A 13,638-nucleotide genomic window follows, 5' to 3' on the forward strand; every position below is an offset into this window, starting at 1 on the left:
CTCATCGGGCCAGAATACCAGCAAGGATTCCTGTTCTACTCAATTCCGCCTTTCTGGGACTTCGCTTCGTTGTTCCTGTGCTCCTGAGTGATCTGGGTACCCGCTCCTCAGGGGCCTTGCCACACTCAGGGCTATCCGCTCCTCAGAGCCATCACTAACCCAGTGAGTCTCTTCCTGTTTCCACAGACAGCCCTTCAGTGCTCCTGTACCTCGGGTCTCCACAGTGCCTACCAATACAGCTGGCTACTCTGTTCAGAGTGAGTACTGGACCTGCTCTACAACTTCTTCCTTCTTCTCTGTGTGGATTCTCGGGTTACCCCGCTCTGTGGACCACTACTGGATCCACACTATCTTGGGCAAACATCTACCATCAGCCTCTGGCCTACCCCGCTCTGCGGTCCACTACCAGAGACAGCCTGCACAAGTCTCTATGAGAGACGTTATTCCCCGGGTTACCCCACGCTGTGGACCACTACTGGGACAACCTACACAAGCTTCATCTAGAGGAAGTCCCCTGCTTACTCCGTGCTGCGGGCCACTATGGAGAAACCAGCTTACAGGACATCTACTCTGGACTGAGCCTATTAACCCGCTCCTCGGGTTATCTTGCTGTATAATAAAGCTACTACCTCTGGTGTCCAATTCATCACTGCTGAGACCTCGCCTGTCGTGGTGAGTCCCCACAGGGGTGGAGTCAGCTCTTGCTACGGCCCAAGGGCCCACTATCTACTTCTAAACACACAGAACGTAACACTGCAAGGGCTTCCACTTCCTCAACATGAAGGTGGTATGTAATGCCCAGAGATCTCACAACTGGTGTTGTACCCAGGCTCCTGCCACCATGCCTACATTCTATCGCAGTCAAGCATTCATGATTGCTTCGAGTGTGGCCACATCAATGAAGAATGGCTTCTATGGAGCTCACACAGCCACTTCTGTACAAACAACCATTGCTCTCTTTGGTCATTCAGTTTCTAACAGGTCTTGCAGCTCTTTACAAGGAGGCTCACTCAAATCTCACCAAAGCCTAGCAATAGTGCACGCCAACTTTGCCGCTCTAACACTCTTATTCTTTGCCTTCTACCCCATAGATGATAGAGACCATCCTCTTAAAACCTAGCAGATAATCCCCCTGTTATGCCCTGAGAGTGTGGAGGACAAGTATTACAATCAAGCCTATAGGCAGAACAGGGCTGTCATAGAAAGGATTTTTGGTCTATTCAAAACCTGCTTTAGGTGTCTAGATGACTCTGGAAAATGTCTCCTCTATAGCCCCACTAAGGCCTGTGACATTATTCCTCCCTAGGGTGAAGGCCCACAGACCACTTGACTCTGAAGAGGAGGAAAAGGAGGAGGCACCAGAAAGAGAAGGGGTCCTGGAAAAGATACAACGCCATGCCCATGACCAGATTCTCCATCAAAAGAATATATTGATACTGAGATATTTATAACATGAGTAATCACTTGTTTATAATGAGAATGGCACAGGCCTTAGTGGGGCAGTATAGGAGACATCGCCCAGATTATATACACATGAACCTAAGCTTAATTCCATGGGTGGCTTTGTTTTTCCTTGTTGCCTATTGACACATATACATAGATGACATCTCACATTCACTGCAAATAAAAATATTACTCACATTAGGTAGGGTTCAACTCCTGCTTCAGTCATGTCATTTCAATTTAGAGCATTTCTGAGCTCAGATTTGAAAAAGGTGAGTAATTAAATCTAAAATCTAAATCTAGTCTATAAACCACCTAGAGGTCAATAATCAAAGGCATTTATCAGGATAACTTTCCAGTTATTCAGATAAATCCCAACTTTTGAATTTTTCCAGCACATGTCCAGATAAGTCATTATCCAGATAAAATGTTTTCAAATAAACGGAAGGCATTTCAGAAGCATTCAAGGACAGAGATGAATTTGCCAAAGTACTTATTTGGCTAACTCTGATATTTGGAGCTAGTCAAGTGCTAAAGTTATCTAGGGATCTTTATTTGTGCCACTGAATATACATGGCTTCAACTGTAACCCCTACCCTGACCCTCCCAACCCACCCAGAACCGCTCATCCCCCAAGGCTGAGCCAGGAGGTTTACTACATTTCTGGTCATATCCAGTGTTACTCTGACAGCAATGCTGGTCGCGTACGCTACTAACAATCGGGCCGATACAGAAAACCTCGCGGGAGAGCCGGCGAGCGCCCGCTCTCCAGATGTGTGCCCAGGCCACTCTCCTGGGCGCACGATTCAGGAAGCCAAGGTATGGAAATTAGGGCCTGCGCTAAAAAGGAGGTGCTAAGGACACTAGCGCGTCCCTAGCGCCTCCTTTTTGACAGACGTGGCGGCTGTCAGCGGGTTTGACAGCCAACGCTTAATTTTACCAGCGTCGGTTGTCGAATCCACCGACAGCCATGGGTTCAGAAAATGGACGCTGGCAAAATTGAGCGTCCGTTTTCCAACCCGTGGGCCGATTTTTTTTTTTTTTTTAGATTTTTTTATTTTTTTTTATCTTTGGGGCCTCCGACTTAATATAGCTATGATATTAAGTTGGAGGTTGTACAGAAAAGCAGTTTTTTCTGCTTTTCTGTACACGTTCCCTGTGCCGGCCGAAATTAACTTCTGCCTTTGGGCAGGCGTAAATTTCTGAAAGTAAAATGTGCGGCTTTGCTGCACATTTTACTTTATGTATCGCGCGGGAATAACTAATAGGCCCATCAACATGCATTTGCATGTTGCGGGCGCTATTAGATTCGGGGGGTTGGCCGCACATTTTCCACGCGCTATTACCTCTTACATTATAAGGGGTAAAAATAGCGCGTTGGAAACGCGTGGCCAAACAGGGGCTAAAGGTGCGCTCGGCCGAACGCACCATACTGAATCGGCCCGAATGCTGACAGAGCATTGTAGGATGTGACTGGGAATACAATAAGACTATCACATCCCAGTTTGACCTTGGAAGTTTGACAGCATTCCAGGTGGGTCAGGAGAGTGCCTGTACCCAGTCCTTTTACGAGCTGAAGAGAACGGCCAAGAGCATCTATGGCCTGCAACTGGGTTTAATTATTTGAGGGTTGGAAAGATCAGGTGCTATCATTTTTTAGAATTATTTTGAGGGGATGGGGGATTGGCCCTGCTAGTCTACAAGTTCTCTCTCTATTTTGATGCTTAACTGATTATAAAGTTGAATATAGCTAGTTAGGTCCAAAGCTATTTGGGTAAACATATCTAGATAACTTTAGATCTACTCTGAACCATGACCAGACTCACCTGGATAAACTGCTACTTACAATAGCACCATAAATGATTGCTTTTCAAATGCTGTTTAGTGGCTAAGAAAAGTATATTAAGTCTGGCTTGATAATTTGGGCCCTCTACTGGACGTTTGGAAACTGGCTATGATGGACTTAATTCATTTGGAATACCATTCAGTAGATCTCACATGCCCTAACTCACTTAGGGGTCAATTTTAAAAGGAGTGCGCAAGCGTCCATGTGCATGCGGTTCCCGGCACACACACATGAACGTGCCGATTTTATAACATGCGCACACATTATAAAATCCAATGGCTGTGCGCACATGCGCTCCAGATTTTAAAATCTGCATGCACACGTGCGAGCGACCAGCGACTCGCATGCGCAGAGGGGGGGAATTTTACAAAGCAATGCGAGGTGATGCAATCGGGCCTTCCCCAGTCCGCTCCAATTAAGGAGGTTGGCTTCAATTTAGGAACGGACTGGGAGGGAACTTTCCTACACCTAACTCTATCCTTCCTGCCTCCTTCCTTCCTTCCTCCCTCCTCTCCTCCCTGCCCCCTAAACCTACCCTAACTATCCCCCCCGCCATGCCCCTCCCAGACCACGCCCCCTTTTCTCTCGGTTGGCACTTCTGCCCGTACCGACCCATCGTACCATGTGGCCTGTTGTAAAATGCATGGGCAAGGCCTGGCCACGCACATAAACCCTGAAATCTAGGTGCGTAGCCCTTTTAAAATCCAGGTTTTAATGGTTTTCGAGTTGTTTGGAGACCCGTATTTTCTTTGCTTCTGATGATATGAGGGACAAACTTACATAAGAGGCGATTATACTCACCTGTAACGTATATCTGCATATCTTGCATCCTATAAAATAAATTCAGCTCTTGCTCTATTGAAACTTGGGGAGTTGGGGGGGAATATTAGGTAGACACAAAGAATATTGTTTGGGGATTCTTACAAGGTATATTGTATAGCAGTGACATATATATAATATACGCTTATAAATGCTTGTTATTGCTATATATGTTCTCTTTTTCTTTACGTCAGGATGTTATACTGTTATAATGCTGTTAATAGTACCTCTCAGATGGCAGGGGTACTAGACCTACCTGTTTGTCCCTTCTTGTTCCTGTTGAAATATGAAAAAAAACAATAAAAATGATTAACTAAAGTTACCCAAGTAGTGCTGAATATCAGTCTATCCAGTTAACTTGAACCCTGTCCACAGGACGTCTCTTTTTTATGCGGATAATTTTTAGCTGGGTAAGGACACAGCTGGCTAAAATGTATCTGGTCAGTGAGGAGAGAGGGGGGATATTTTAAACCTTAGGCTTGTCTGGTTAAGTCCGAACATAGCAGGACAAACCTTTGGAATATGGGCCTCAGTGTGAAGGTATGGAATACAAAAATACCCAACAATGACAGAAAAGGTTCTAATTTTCTGATAACCACTGAGTGCTATAAAATTCCTTTTAAGTGATCCATGCCACCTCCCAGCTTTACCTTCAAGCATGTACTTCTATCATCAGAGCAAAAGAAACGACTTGGCCAGGTTAACACTTCCCTGGCCTGCTTCCTCCCCCAACTGATACTCTATTAATGCACTGTGTTGAGAAGGAGGGACAGATAAGTGGAATCTAAACAGTAGCCCCTTGTAGCACAGACCTTCTTCCGCTCTCATGGCTGAGGCTGGTGGGGTGCTAAACGTTGCTGTGTTGCAAGGCCTCTGGGTCTCCTGCACAGGAATGGGGTCCAGAACTCACCCAGCAAAGTCTCCCAGGGGCAGGGAGGGGAAACAGGGAGAAATTTAGGATAACTTACCTGAAGTATTTTGGAAATAAACAATTGCTGATAAACAAGTTTGACAAGTTTATTTTTACCAAAAAGAAAAATGATTAGAAGCAGTCCTGTAGTAAACAATACAAGTATTCAAGTTCTGAAGCATGTACCTTTGGAATAATATTTCCAAAATAACTTTTGTCAACCATAGCCAAGTAGAAATTGTAAATACTTTCCAAATTTTTCTTTTCTGGCAGCAGTGCAAAAACAATATTAACAATTCTAATCTCTTGTTTCCATGAACCTTCTGCTGGATTCAACTACAAGTCAGGTAAGTATTACTTTTACTCTTGTGTGTTGATCTTCACTTTACTTTGTTTAACCTTCAGATCTATATCATAAGAAAGTAAGGCTCTGTGGGTACTTTTTCTCTTTTTCCAGGCTCTTCTAAAAACCAAGAGTCCCTCTTATAGTATCTTGTTTCCTTTTATCTTTTGTTTTTATTGTCTACTTTCAGTGTTGTCTGTCTCTTTGTGTTACTTTCCTATTGAGCTCAATTATATTCTGCTAGCTTGCTAGTGCACTAGTAGTTTGCTAGTCTGGCCAGACCAAAGTTGTGATTTTCTTTGTAGATTTATGCTCATACTTATCTGCAGTCGGTTGTGATGCAATCTCTGATACAATGGTCTCTGGCACAGCAACTGTCTCCTCCAGGCAATGGGTCCTGAGGTCACTGGCATCTGGTCCTCCATTGAAGTACCTATTTTCTAACTATACCAAATCAAAAACAAAGACTACGTTCCTGGCACCGAGTTAACTTCCGCAAACTAAAAGTCTTTCTGCTGCAGGTGTCCAATGGCTTGGTGAAACTGTTTTATCTAGCTAAAGATAAAATAAATGATAATCAGGAAGTCCCTGTCTTTAATTTCAAGGGAACAGCAATTACTTTACACACCAAACAAAATCCCACTGCCCTCTAATTAGAATAGGCAAAAACAATTACTGTGTTCCTGTTCAATTGTTGCTACTATTAACTACACTGTCCCTTTTTTTTTTTACCTTCAGGGCACAGGAATCTCTTTGGGATCTGGAATCAAATCTTTTTCTTTCTTTCAAATCTCTCAGGGACACCGGAACTCAGTAATAGCAGGGTAACTGGTTTCTGGCTATTCCTCTTCGGGTGCAGGCTAGCTTCATCACAAAAACTTATTTTTTGCTTTGTAGAGCTGATCAATAACAGTCCTGCCCTCTCCTAAATTTTCTGCCCTCTGCTTAATTCCCCATGTGGAAAATCTCTTTCTCTCAGAGCAAATTAATTGCTCCACTGAAGTCACTACAAAGTAGTGCACTTTAAAAAATCTTTACTTTCCTGGTATTGCTGCTCTCAGCCTTCCTGGTGATAGGGCAGAGGTGTCAGCCACTTCTATTTAATTTTCCTTTTATTTTAAATACAGCTACATTGTCCCAAAACAAGGTTCTAGTTGCTAGTCACCTTACAGTTAGTGCTCCTACACTAGGCAAATCACTGACCAAAGCCAGGAGGCTTGCCCCTGCGCTTTTGAGATGTACAATACACATACAGGGAGCTTGCAAGAAAACCTAGACTGGATTTTTACTTAGACTGGAGTCCCAGCACAGGGGCTTTCCCAGGCCACATAAACACATCAAACCAGCCTTGCACAAGTGATGGGGGCTAGCACTGGTCACCCCAACACTTAATCTGGTCCAAACATTTATTTTTAAACTATTTTTCCTGGGAGCTACATGGACTTGCTTACCAGGATTAATCTTTCTCTCCAAGACCCTCCCTCCGGAGAAGCAGAGGTTATCCCAGCATCCCTTGTTGATGTCCCTGCTGTGCTCTGGCTCAGATGTGCCCCTATCACTCCCAGGGAGGGGGGCTGCATTAGCTTGTCATGGAGAGGCTGTAGTAGCTTGTCACTGCTGCAGGAGCTTGGTAAGTGCCCTCTGCTGCTTGTCCTTTCCCCCTCATTGCAATCTGTCTTAGGTTTGTTTTACTTTGATCTCTTTTAATTTTACTTTTGTGCCTGCCCCTGTGGTTCTAATATAACCTGGCTTCTTTAAGAGTCCAGGCTATGACATCATTGTTGCTGGGCTGCTAAACCAAGAAATGGAGGGCAGCAGCAGCAGCAGCCCTTCTGCTTCACAGCTGACATGGGGGAAAAGACAGTACCAAAACAAAAGAGCAGCATGCTACGTCTGCAAAGCACTGCTTTCTGTAGCACAGGTAACTTTTAGTTAATATGTTTCTTTTAACTTGATCACAGGAAAACATCTAAATGAACCACATGAAAATGTAAAGCATAGCCCCATGAGAAAGGAGAAATACAGGTATACTGATTCATAGTTATAGGATACAGTTTTGTGCTTGAGTTCACCGTGAAACACTCTGTGTTGAACAACCCTCCCTCTTCCTTCTAGTCTGACAAGAAAGCAATCTGGAAAACGTCAAGCTGACAGGCAGAGAAATGCAAAATACAAGATGGACGCATTACCTAGTCAGAGAATAAGAACACCACTTAGATGTGAAAGCAAACAAGCTGGCAGTTAGGGTGTGAAAATCTTATCTTTGGTGCTCAGTAAAGCTTAGTGGGGCAGAAGCAATAAAGGCGCATAGAAAGTGGGAGCTGAACAGTCAGCGCCCACTCTCTTAACGTGCGCATGGTGCCCCAAAAGGGGGTGCCATGCAATATTTAAATTTAGGGGGTTGAGTTTATCGGTGGCCATTTTCATTACTGGCAGACAGCCAGGTTATGAAAACCGACGCAGAGTTTACCGGCGTCAGTCTTCATAACTTGGCGGCCTGCCGAGTTATTTTTTTTTTACTCTAAAAAAGTAGTACAGAAAAGCAGTTTTTTCTGTACTTCTTTTCAATGCACTCAGCTATTAACGCCTACTCCAGGCAGGCGTTAATATCTGAGCGATAAATGTGCATCTGAGATGCACATTTATCTTTTTGCATTGGGAGTGAATGAGTAATAGGCTCGTTCATATGCATTTGCATATGAGGGGCACTATCTTATTCACTCCGCGTTAGACGCTCGTTAAATAGGCGCTAATCCCCTTATTGCATTAGAGGATTGATTTGCGCCTATTATACCCACTTCTAACTGCTCGTTAAGAATGCGCTCGGCATATTGCATCGGCCCCAGTATTAGCAGCTCTGTTTGATAAAGGCGAGCTGAGCACTGGAAAACACCTGGCATCTGCCCAGATTTACTTTGCAGAGTATAGGAATAAAAGAAACCAAGAAAACTATTCAGAACATGTGACAAAGAAATAAGACCCTAACACCCAGCAGGAGACGGCCTTCTGCTGAGCTACAACTGGAGACAAGCTTGTATGACCTGGGGTCCCTGGCCATCCAGTCTTCACCAAGATTACTGCTTGCAATCACAGCTCACAAGTCAGAGGGCAGCTTGCCGAGGGAAGTGATTTGTGTTTAGTGCTTGCTTGTATTATAGCTTAGCTATGCTATTCATTATTATTACTGCTGTCCTCTCTCTGTCTTGTGTATGTTATGGATGCTCATTCTCATAAATAAGCACTAGAGGTTGTTTTTTTTTTTAAATATTTCTTGCTAGGGGAAGTTGTTGTGAGTATAGTATATTTTGCATATATTTCACACTACATTATCTGTGGGAAGGAGAAATTAATTCCTTTTGCCTTATCCTGATAACCCCGCCTCTCAGTTCCATCTGTGAGATGCATTTTTCAAACTGTATTGCTTATCAACTTCATTTCCCTAATGAATTAACAGAAAGTTGATTAGGAGAGGATGGAACATAATGGGGTTTGGGAAAAAGAACTGTTCTGTCTTTCAGAAGATTTCCTAGGAAACTCCTACATAAAACCAGTTTAAGTGTTGTCTTCCTCCTGATGCTTTGCAGTTAATACATAAACATTTACCTCTGTGTTCTTTTCAGCTGAAAGCGACAGTCAGACTTGTTCTTGTTGTGAGGATTTAGATGGATTTTGAAGTCTCAGTCTGTTGCCTTCTGCCATCTGTTGGATTCTTGTATGTTCTTGTTCTGTTTCCCTGGGTAATTCTTCCATAGAGAAACTCTTAATAGAAATGATGTTATTTTCATACTGTCTTTATGCTTGAAGTTTATCATTCTGAAGCATATCCGGGGTTCAGATACAGATCAGTACAGCAGGACCCTTATTCAGATTCATGTTGGTTAGAATAGTTAATTAGCAAGAGCTTTCACAGTCTTTCAATATTAAAAGCACATTTATTTTATTTATTTATAAAATGTATGAATCGCTTCATAGATCTTACCAAAAGATTTGTCTAAGTGATATACAACAGAACACAAAAATAAAATACAAATCTGAAAAAAAGGATTTTATGTTAGCTTATAGTTGTAAAGTCTATAGCATTTTTTCCTAGAGCTTCCATTTTAAATGAAACTGTTTTTATAAAAAATATTATTAAACAGACCTAAATAGGCACAGCTAATCCACATTTAAACAAAACCTGCATATACATAAACACATACACACACACACACATACACCTTCCTTTACTGCTATTTCCAAGGCAATAGAGTTTAAAATTGCAAAAACCTATAAAATAAAAAGGCACATATATAGGTGCTTAGCAGGTAATTTTCAAAGGTGTTCTGTGGTAAAAACAACATATATCATAGCAATTTTCAAAAGTGCATTTGCACATATAAAACCTTTTGAGAGATCAGCCCTATGGAGTGAATTTTCAAAGGAATTACGCATGTAAAAGTAGCAATTTTCAAAAGCCCATTTATATATGTAAACCTTTTGAAAATTACCTCCTTAAGCCTCATCTCAGAGAACTTTTGGTGTAAACCCATCACTTCTTGATAGCGTTTCTCTGGACAGCCCTTTCTAGATCCTTTTGGAAATACAGCCTCCAGACCTGGTTACAATTTTCTAGATGAGTTCTCAACTGGGTGGAGAACTGGAATTGTTTCTCCTGAGAATAACTTATATTGCCATCTGGAGAGGAGAAGTAAGAATATTTTTCATCTGGAGAACCCCACTAGAGTCTTCACTCTGGGAAGAGAGAGGAAAATTCGGAGTTGTGACTTGTTTGAGAACATTAAACCTCAGATTTTTTTTGAAAGGGATTCCACTCAATCTAGGATATCCTGGCCCTCTTGGGATTTTCACTTTTCAATGCTTTGGAGGGTGAGATAAAGGAAAATTGGTTCATACCTGCTAATTTTCATTCCTGTAGTAGCACGGATTAGTCCAGACTCCTGGGTTTATTCATCCATGCCAGCAGATGGAGACAGAGAAAGCTAAAACTGATATTGCTTCATATACCCTGGTGCCACCTGCAGTTCCTCAGTATTGGTCTATACCCAAGCTAAAAACCAGCAAAAAGTGCTCATAAAAAACTTTCAAAAACATTGGTAAAAAATTTGGTAGGTAAAATCTTCTGCTATCTGAAATAATAATACAGCTGAGCTGATGACTCTCCACTTCCATAAGTCGGGCGAGTTATGGACTGATCCATGGTACTACAGGAACGAAAATGAGCAGGTAAGAACCAATTTTCCTTTCCCTGTATATACCCAGATCAGTCCAGACTCCTGGGACGTTCCAAAGCTCCCTAATGAGAGTGGGACACTCTCGCCAAAGGATCGAGACACTGGATCCCGCACATCCAGCCGATAATGTCTTGCAAAGGTGTGCAGTAACTTCCAAGTCGCCGCTCTACAGATTTCCTGTGGAGAAGCCATCTCAGCCTCCACCCAAGATGTTGCTTGAGAGTGAGTAGAGTGAGCCCTCAGACCTTCCGGCACTTGCCGACACTTGAGCCGGCACCCCTCTTGGCACCACTCCACAAAATGAAAAGATGATCAGACCTCCTAAAGTCATTTGTGACTTTGAGATATCATAGCAAAGCTCTACGGACGTCCAACATCTGAAGTTCCCGTGCATTAGCCTCAGAAGCACCTAGGTCCGGAAAAGCCAGCAACTCCACTGTCAGATTGACATGAAATGCGGAGATCACTTTCAGAAGAAAAGACGGCACTGTCCACAAAGATACTCCTGCCTCCAAGATCTGGAGGAATGGGTTGCGACATGACAAAGCTTGCAACTCAGAAATTCTCCTCGTTAGCAAATGGCTAGCAAGAAAATGACCTTTAAAGTCAAATCCTTAAGGGTCATTCTGCAGATAGGTTGTGCAGCTTGCATACTCATTCCTCCGTCAGGAAGATCCTGCCCTGCATGGTATCGAAACGTGCTCCTATATAGTCCAGGGTCTGAGATGGAATCACCACCCAGACTAGGGATTGCAAATCCGCAGCACTGTCTGTACTGCTGAGCGACAACTGGTCTCTGACTTTGCCCGCATGAGCCAATTGTCGAGGTAAGGATGAACCAGGATTCCCTGCTGCCGTAAGGTCACTGCCCCGACCACCATGACTTTGGTAAAGATACGAAGCACCGTGGCCAGCTCAAACGAAAGAGCCTGAAACTGGAAATGCTGTCCTAAGACCATAAACCTCAGGTAGTGCTGATGATCTCGATGGATGGAAATGTGTAAGTACACTTCCGTCAAGTCCAGAGAAGCCAGGTACTCCTGAGCGCATACTGTCGCAATCACCGACCACAATGTTTCCATGCGAAATCAGGGAACCTTCAATGCTGCATTCACGTGCTTTAAGTCCAGATTGGGTCGAAAGGTCCCCTCCCTCTTTGGAACAACTAATGGAATGCTGACCCATTCGGGCTTCGCCAGGAGGCCCTGGGACCACAGCCCCCAAGTGCTGTAACCTGTCTAGAGTCTCTTGCACTGCCCGGCGCTTTTGCAAGGAGCTGCAGGGGGAGACAAGAAACAGGTTGCACACGGGACGCACAAATTCTAATGCGTAACCATCCCTTATTACCCTGAGAACCCACTGATCCCGAATGACCTTGGCCCACTTCTCGTAAAAGCGAGTCAGATGACCCCTTATAAAGGGAACGACGGAGTGAGCTGGCCTCGCCTCATTGTGCAGATTTGGACCTTGAGAGTCCTCCGCTGCTGGGGGCTCTGAAGGGCTGACGACCTCCGCGAAAGGACTGCCCTGAGGCCTGACCTCGAGAAGAGAACGATCTCTGTGCCGCTGAAGCCCCCCTCATCTGGTGGTGTCTCCTATTGTCCTGAAAACGCAGACGAGATGGAAAGGCGAGTTTGCCGTTAGGTCTGTCCTCAGACAATTTATGTACCTTATTGTCACCTATCTGCTTCACTTAGTTGTTCCAGGTCTTCCCCAAACAAGAGACATCCTTTGAAAGGCAAGGAAGCCAACTGGGACTTAGAGGAAATATCCACTAACCAGTTAAGGAGCCACAAGAGACGCCTTGTGGCCACCGCAGCTCCCACAATATGGGAAGACGTCCACACCAAATCATATAAGGCATCCACCACATAAGCCACCGAAGCTTCCAACCTTTCAGTCTGACTTCCTGGGGAACCAACAGTCACTTGACCATCCTGGAGATGCTGCACCCAGCGCAAGCAAGCTCTCTGCATAAAGCTGGAACAAATGGCAGTCCGGAGACTCAAACCCGAAACCTCAAAGAACTGCTTGAGTTGACTTCAAGCTTGCGGTCCTGAACATCCTTCACCGCTGCCACTCCCGCAACCGGAATGGTCTTCTTTGTGATGGCCGAGAATACCGCGTTCACCTTGGGAAGCGCAAAGAGCTCCAAGATCTGCTCTAGCAAGGTGTAAAGCTTCGCCATTGCCCTGCCAACCCATAAACCGGCATCAGGAGCACCCCATTCCTGATCCACCATCTTCTTTATGAACGTATGATACAGAAAATGGGAAGGAGGGTTCCTTATGCTCTCCAATACTGGATCTGCCCCATCTTTGCTAGCATCCTCCGACAGGGGCTGGAGCCCTAGCTCCTCCAGAATCTGAGGGATGAGAGGGGAAAGTTCCTCCCTGCAGAATAAATGGAGGATTTTGGGGGTCATCCCCCTCAGTCGCCGGCATTGGGTCCGCATCTGTAGTCACCGGATCCACCGCTTTGTCCCCCAACAGCTCTGCCCCCAGGCGGGACCGAACAAGCCACACGTTGCACTCTAACGCTTGAGGTGCCGTGTTACGGCCCAGACCCGATTGGCCCTCCTTCCGACTCCGGAGACACAGCGGGAGTATTGAGACCCTCCTACTGAAAAGCAGGCCCCTCCTGCTGTGCCAAATAGGCCTTATGCATAAGCAGGATAAATTTGGGCGAAAAGGGGTGGGGTGCTGAGGGGAGAGACTGTGGCTGCACCAACTCTCCACCTGCAGGTGGGGGATCCTGTCCCAGGGAGTCCTCTGAGTCCCCCTGTTCCCCAACAGGACCCAGGTGGACCGGGGAAAGCCAAGGAGGAAAGTCTCCATCGGCCCCCGATAGCGTGGGTATGCCCAACAGGGATTCCAACATGGCCGCTGTTCCCACGGTTATGGGACCCGAGGGCTACGTGCGGTCTGAGCCGGTTGAACTCGGGGTGGCTGCACCGGCCCCCAATTTCCTTTGTTTTGCTGCACCAGGAGTTTGGAGGGTCCCCCCCCACCCCTGAGAGGCAGGTCGCACAAAGACTGTGGTGATT

This window comes from Rhinatrema bivittatum, chromosome 2 (assembly GCF_901001135.1).
Source record: "Rhinatrema bivittatum chromosome 2, aRhiBiv1.1, whole genome shotgun sequence".
Lineage (NCBI taxonomy): Eukaryota > Metazoa > Chordata > Amphibia > Gymnophiona > Rhinatrematidae > Rhinatrema > Rhinatrema bivittatum.